This window comes from Mastomys coucha, unplaced genomic scaffold, assembly GCF_008632895.1.
Source record: "Mastomys coucha isolate ucsf_1 unplaced genomic scaffold, UCSF_Mcou_1 pScaffold20, whole genome shotgun sequence".
Lineage (NCBI taxonomy): Eukaryota > Metazoa > Chordata > Mammalia > Rodentia > Muridae > Mastomys > Mastomys coucha.
In genome coordinates, this window is record NW_022196903.1 from 123,068,195 (window position 1) to 123,076,158 (window position 7,964).

The 7,964-nt window shown below is 38.3% G+C and overlaps 1 protein-coding gene and 2 pseudogenes across 5 annotated transcripts in view; all 3 read right to left on the reverse strand.

Moving 5' to 3' along the window:
- The window catches only part of LOC116099679 (T-cell surface glycoprotein YE1/48-like), an 837,511-nt gene that overhangs the window by 40,003 nt on the left and 789,544 nt on the right, over positions 1-7,964 (reverse strand). The gene's annotated exons all lie outside the window — the stretch shown is intronic.
- LOC116099682 overlaps positions 1-7,964 on the reverse strand; it is a 122,336-nt pseudogene that overhangs the window by 25,967 nt on the left and 88,405 nt on the right.
- The window catches only part of LOC116098463, a 16,447-nt pseudogene that overhangs the window by 6,825 nt on the left and 1,658 nt on the right, over positions 1-7,964 (reverse strand).

The window sequence follows — 7,964 nt, forward strand, 5'->3', positions numbered from 1 at the left end:
GCAAGGATGTGGAGCAAGGGAAACACTCTCCATTGCTGGTAGGAGTGCATAGTTGTACAATCACTTTGGAAATCAATTTTTTTTATTTCACAGAAGACTAAAAATAGTTCTACATTAAGAACCAGCAATACCACTCCTGGGAATATAACCAAAAGTTTCTCCATCATCCCACAAAGACACTTGAATATTCATAGTAGTTTTCTTCATAATATCAAGAAAGTGGAAACAACTTAGGTGTCCCTCAACTGAAGAATGGATTAAGAATGTGGTGCATCTACACAATGGAATATTATTCAGCTGTAAAAAACAAAGGCATTGTGCATTTTGCAGGCAAAGGATGGAACTTGAGAATATCATTCAGTGTGAGGTAACCAAGTCCCAAAAGTATACTCATGGCATGTGTTCACTTATAAATAGACATTAGCTATAAAATACAGGATGTCCATGCTACACTCCACAGACCCATGTGGCTAGACAGGAAGAAGGGCATAAGCAAGGATGCTTGAATCTCACTTGGAAGCAGTAATGAATTGGTCATAGAAAGCTGGTGGAATGAACTGAGTGGGAGAGGGGATCATGAGGAGTTGTGGGGGGTTCAGATTCAGGTGTGAGGATGGGTGGGGAGAGAGCCTGATGGGATGAGAATGAATAGAATTCTGTAACTAATGTGGGGGGTTAGGAAAGATCTCCAGGAAGAGATGGAAACAGGTGATAGGGAAAGCACACAAGAATCAATGGGGGTATCCTTAGCTGTGACACTTTCTAGCCTGGGGAGGCTGCCTCCTATGACCAGGATAGAATCCATGGGGAGTGATAGAGACAACAACTCACCCACAATACTTTTAATCCTAAACTTATCATGTGTACAAGAAATGCAGGAATGGGAATGGAGCAAAGACTGAGGAATCAGTCAAACAATAAACAGCTCAACTTTTGTGTTTGTTTGTTTGTTCGTTTTTTAAGACAAAGTTTCTCTGTGTAGCCCTGGCTGTCCTGAAACTCACTCTGTAAACCAGGCTGGCCTCAAACTCAGAAATCTGCCAGCCTCTACCTCCCAAGTGCTAGGATTAAAGGCATGCGCCACCACTGCCCAGCAGCCAGCCCACCTTGATACCCATCCCATGGAAAAACATTAATCCCTGACCCTATTAATGATACTCTGTTATGCTTGCATTCAGGAGTCTATCTTGGCTGTCCTCTGTGAGGCTTCTTCCAGCAGCTGGCTCATACATACACTGACACACACAACCAAAGATTGGATGGAGCTTGGATACTCTTGGAGAAGAATACTTGGAAAGATGGTGGGCTCTGAAGCAGATAGGAACTCCACAGGAAGACCACAGAAATAACTTTCCAGGACCCCTGTGGATCTCAGAGTCAGAAAGACTAAACAAAGAACATTCATGGGGCTGGACCTAGGCTTCCATGCACATGTATAGTGTGGTGTTCGTGTGGGTACAGAACAACTAGAGCTGGCACTATCCCAAAAGCTGTAGCATGTACATGGTTATGTTCTTGTAACTGGGCTGCCTTGTCTGGCCTCAGTGTGAAAGGATGCAGTCAGCCTCATGGAGACTTGATGTTCCAGGGTAAGGAAATACCTTGGGAACCAGCACCCTATCATAGGAGAAAGAAGGATGGGGTAGGGATTATGGGAGTTAATGAACAGGAGGAGGTCAGTGAGAAATGAATAGTTAAATTCTACTACTACTACTACTACTACTACTACTACTAATAATATTGAAAATTTTAAAAATTGGTTATGGTTACTGTAGTTAGTGGGAAATAAAAGATTTATTTGACATTAAAATCCCTTTATGTTGTTGTATAGCCATGTACTAAATTGTTGTATAAATAATGATCCATGTTATATATACCAAGGTATCAAAGTGATCATGAAATCATCCCTCTAGAAATATATACTCTTCATTTTTGAAGAGATTTCATTAGTAATAATTTAAACAGGAATGTCAAAATGTTGAAAACTTTGTTTTTTTTAGAGTCATTTTTAAAGATGGATGGTTTTTTTTTTTTCAAAATATAAGAATACTGTGCAGTAAAGATAAGTACAGATTCAATGAAAATCAACATGGGACTAGTCAAACCATTTAAATTCCACATTTATCATATCATCTCACTGTGCAGACAGTACCAGAACTCAGCTACTTTTCCTCTTATCATCTTATTACTCATCTTAGGCAGATTAGCTTCAGGGTTCCAAAGAGCAAATTCTAGACAGAAGGTGTTTACTTAGCACTCTGTGGAGATAAACAGAATGTGCTGTACCAAAGGGTTACACTTCATCAGGGAAAGACATGCTTTCTGAGGGACTATATTGTAGACTCCTGTGAAAGGGAGGAGACTGGAAGACACAAGTGTCTCTGTAGGAACTAGACTCCTTTTAACAGACCTGTGTCCCAAGTTTTGTTCACATTACAGGAAAACCATATACAAATGAGAAAAAACTGAATTGAATATCTCATTAGTCAGGGTTAGAGACAGAGTCTAAAGGAATAAAGGAGCAAGTAAGTGACTACAGTACCAGTTCATCCTCATAATCTATCTTCAGAAGGGATAAGTTGGAATCCTGGCAGGTCTGTTTACATCCACTCCATGTTTTTTTGTCCATGATGAAATAATAACATTTTATACCATAGCAGAACCAGTGTATTTCAACTCCTCTGCCTACAACAGAGAAGGTAAATGGTTAAACTTATTTTCTGGTATTCTGTTAACAGAATAGTGTATTATTTAAGCATGTGTAAAAGTAAACAGAGGAAAATCTCGCAGGCTTCAGAAACTGAGATTTTATAATGACTAGAGACACATACGCACCAATGATCTATGCAACACTGTTTGTTACAGTAGAGATACAAGAAAATATTTTATGTGTCAATCATAGATGAATCAGTAGAGAAAATGTATCACATACACACAAAAGTATACTTAAAGGGAAATGAATCAGCCCAGCATGATGACTTTATGCCTATAACCTGAGCACTCCAAAGAGGGAGGCTGTAGGATCACCACCAGTTTAAAGACAGACTATGCTATGGGATGAATTTCAGTCCAGCCTTGGTTATACAGCGAGTTCTAAGTCACCCTGGACTGGAGAATGCTATTATGTCTCACAGTAAAACCCAAAAGAGAGATGCTGACCTATGTGATGGACATGGATGAACTTGAGAATGGTGTGCAAAGTGAACACACCAGGTCTAGGAACAACTTTGTGATTCCAGGCAGAACAGTTTTCTAAAGCAGCACAACTCTATGAAGCAGAAATTTGTAAGATACCAGGGGCTGGGGAAGAGATGATGAACAATTGCTACTCAAGGGGGCTAAGCTGATGTCAGAAATCTAGATCTGCAGTAATGCATTGCACCCACACTGGCTCACACACTGCTGTGCGTATTGCATTGTGCCATGGGCTGTGTTACATGCTCTTACCTTAAGAGAAATAAGAGACATATAAAGGAGGTTTTGTTGTTTATAGCCTGTTCTCCTGATCATGTTGATGCCTTCAATGATATGCTCACCTTCACTAAAGTTTCAAGTTGAATACATTAAAATGTGTACAGTTTTTGTAGCAAGATCCCCTCAATATGAGTATTGTGTTTAGTGAGGTGCTGGGAATGGCCCTGCTCTATTAACAAACTTTATCTTCAACCTTCCATTTTCTGGGAAGAGATATCCTTGTGAAGCTCATGCTGGCCTGGAATTTCCTGGGATGTCCAGATTGTCCTGAAAGTTATAATCCTCTTCATAATCTTAGGCATTACAGCATTATGCTATACTTTTCAGATAATGAAGTTATTTTAAAATTTTTCATGGGTCTGCAATACTTCCAAGACATTTTTGGAATTTTTTTTACCTGTCACAAATTTTATAATGTAAAAGTTTTAAATATATTAATCCTGACATAATGAGAATCATGACATTTTACTATCACAGAGAAGTAAGATTATATACATCTCCAAGTCTTGAAAAAATAATTAATGGTGATTGATAAACTGTGTCAGTTAAAATGACCCATCACATTGAAGGCTAAGAAAAGTTTCTATGACACTTGATCTTTTTTATCTTGCTAGCTTCATTCACTCTGTATAACAAAGGCCCCCTCCCTGGAGCAGACCTGGGAACTACACTATGGTTGCAGCTCTGTGTGCACACCATGGGGAAGTTCCCATGTCTGCTCCAGGGAGAGTCCCTTTGTTACAAAGAGGCCAACTCTCTCAAGACAAGTCAGATGGAATTCAGGCACACACATTCACTCACACACACACACATATACTCATATACACACACACTCTCACATATACACACACACATACACTTACACACACATACACAATCACATACACACACATACACATACACACACATACACATACACACACATACACAAACATATACAAACACATGCACATACACACACATACACACACATACATACACACATACACTCACACACACTCACATACATGCACATACACACACATACACACACATACAAACACACACATACACTCACACACACTCACATACACACACATACACAGACTTATACACACACATACACACACATTTACACACACACATGTACACACATACACTCACACATGTCGCCGCCCCTCCGTCCAGCGGAAATAAGGAGGCAACAACGAACCCTTCTCCATGTAGTTTATTTAGAATCCTTGTACTACAGAATCATTCGTTCATTTTTTCTTCTTTCTTAGCTATCTTCCTCTCTTACTCTGTCTTCTTCTATATTCTTCTATATTCTCCTATCCCCTACATCTTACTTGTTCCTATTCTTACATACATCTTACTTGTATATCCTACATCTTACTTCTACCTTTTCAGCCCCCAGCCCTTGTGGGTTAAATACTTTCCCTGGTCCCAATCAGCATTGGCTAGGTGGCAAAGCATAAAAGGCTAGGAGAAATCATGCCAGCTTGCATCACAAACTGGAGGCACTCAGCTTTTCCAACTAAGGGTTTGTTTATCAATGCTCTCTGCTCTGGCTGGAGACCAGGTGTTCCAAATATATAGGGTGGCAGCTGCGGCTCCCCCCACACACACACAATCATATACACACACATACACATACACACACATGCACACACAATACCTATACACATACACACATATACACACACATACACACATATATACAAACATATATACACACACACATAAACACACACATGCACATACATACACACATACACACACATACACACATACACATACACACACAAACATACACACACACAAATATGCACAAAATTACTTTTATAATTGCATCCATGTAAATGCTCTAAACCATTTTAGCATAAGGAATTGATAAATACACTCTTACTAAAAATTCCAATGTTCTGTCAGCAACAAACCTGGAGACTCAGATTTTCCCATAGACCAAAACAATCAAAATTCTCAGGGTTACTGATTTGTAATTCCATCCTCAGGGAGCAGTCCGAGTGCCAAACAGACACTGACAACTAGAAACTATAAGATTCTCCTAATCCAAACATAGAGTTCTAGGTTTCCAGGTCCCTACATGAAATAAGGAACCCCCAAATGATTAACCCAGTGATCGCCAGCATCTTAAGCAGCTGGTTGTATTTCAAAGATTCAGGAGAAGAAATAATAAATAATGCAGTTCTGCATTCATGGTCCTCCCCTGCTCCTTACCTGTCTGCTGCAAAGGAGCTGAAACAGCCTTGGTTTCACTGTACCATCTGTTCTGTTCCCTGTTGAGGGATTCCAGAAGAGCATTGCCTGCACCACACTCTATAGACTTATTTCTCCGCATTTCTTCCTTTAAGTCGATGTCACTTTGCATGGTGCTGCAGTTATGGGGGTGGTTTACAGTTTCCTGTAGGTCATGGTTTTCTTGACTATACTGAAAAACTAAATTATTCACAGATATAATATCAAAAATGCTCATAAGGAATACATATTAAAATTTAAGCTTCATGTTGACAGCTAAAACAAATCTTTATTTTCCTTTTTCTTTTTTATTACTAAGAAAAACGTTACCTTTCTTTATTTTCCTTTTCCCAGTGGTCTTTTCTATGCCTTATGAAATTCATGTTTATTCATTTTATATATTAATATCATTTTTTAACACTTGTTCAATGTTATTACTTTTATTAGATATTTTATTTATTTACATATCAAATGTTATTCCCTTTCTCGGTTTACCCTCCAGAAATGCCTAATTCCATCCTTCCTCCCCCTGCTTCTGTGAGGGTGCTCTTTGCCTGCCCACCCACTCCCGCCTCCCTGCACTGGCCTTCCCCTTCAAATCATTATTTGCATTGGGACTTTAACATTTATAAATTAGCACTTCAATTAACTCACTATAGAAACAGATACATCAATTTTTTTCTAAGGTAAGTTAACTGTAAAAAAAATAATGCAACTGAATAAATTTATGGTGGAAGTAATTTCCAATCACTTCATTTTTAGATGCACAAATCTATAAACAATAACCTAAGTTAAATATTCAGCAAGCATTTAACACACCATAAAAATAAAGTTAAAATAACTTTATGAAATAGCACAGTTCTCATTGGAAAATATGGGATGCAATATATCCACATACATAGTTGTTTTAGCACAGCCTGGAAGTGATTTTCTCTGTAAATGTGGAGGAATCCAATAAACTTTAGCCTTTAATGTCTCTGTATGGATGAAATCTTTTTACTTAAGCATGACCTCAACATACATTGAAGAAATAGAAGAATGTCATCAACTCTTTGCATAGCTGTTTATCACAAAATGTTCATGTAATATTAACAATCACCTGAGATCAGAAAGCAGATTATCACCAAGACCTCAGAAGGAACATAACCAAAAATGAGATAGAACAGGGCAACACCCAAAAGCTCCAGAGATAACACATTAGGTATGAAAGAGAACAGGTACTGCAGTGTGTCAGAAAAAAGTACTAATGTCCAGAAATCCTGGCTCATCACCTAATTATAGGCAGCACAATGGATAGAGTATGTAACTGTATAGTTCATGTCTAAAGCTATTCTTTAGACAGAATGTCAAACAAGATGTATCTCAATTACTCACTGTGTATCACCAACACTGCAACAGTTACAAGGAGAAGGGTACAGAGGATTCCAAGAGCTATCCCAATGAGCTGCCAGGGGACAGAGCACTCTTAAATCAACAAAACAAAGCAAGAAAATCATCACCATGAACAGAGCACTTCTCAATACTAATTACAGTTTCTGTAGCATGGAAACAAGGACAAATTTTGCACAAGTCGAGGATACAAACTTACTGAAATTTGATGTCAAAGTTGTCGATTTCTACCTAAAATGCACCCACTATACAAATTCTATGTGTATGAATTTTCAAAAAATTTCGAAATTCTTTCTGCCTTGACCTAGGAGCTGAATGACAGGAATGTGTACATTCTAGAGAAGGCACTGGAGGCATAGATACAATCTAAATATAATATCCCAAACTGGAGCATGCAGTCCACCAGGAAAGATAACTGAGGATGAAGAAGAAGAAAGAGGGATGGATGTTCTTGAGAACTGGTAGGAACCACAGCTGTTCTGGACCTGATCTGTATGCATCCTCGTCCTTGAAAGGGCCTATAAGTCAACTATCTCTTTTTCTCTTTTAAGTTTGATTTTCTCTTTTGTAATACTGAGCATTTTGGTCTATCTAAGATATTTGTAATCTGAAACTCATGTCTCTGATTATCACTACATCAAAGAAGAAAACTATCTTAGCTTGAAGTATAGATGTAACAGTATGTGCAGAGTAAAAATGAGAATAAAAAGTAACATTTCTGCTTTTTAATTAATAACAAAAATATTCTTTGATGTTTTCAGGAACTCACACTGGAGTTTACTCATTCCACACACACCCCAACCTGTCATCCCTTCTTTCTTCAGCTGCAAATTTATTTCCAGTAGGAGACTTAACACTTCTGA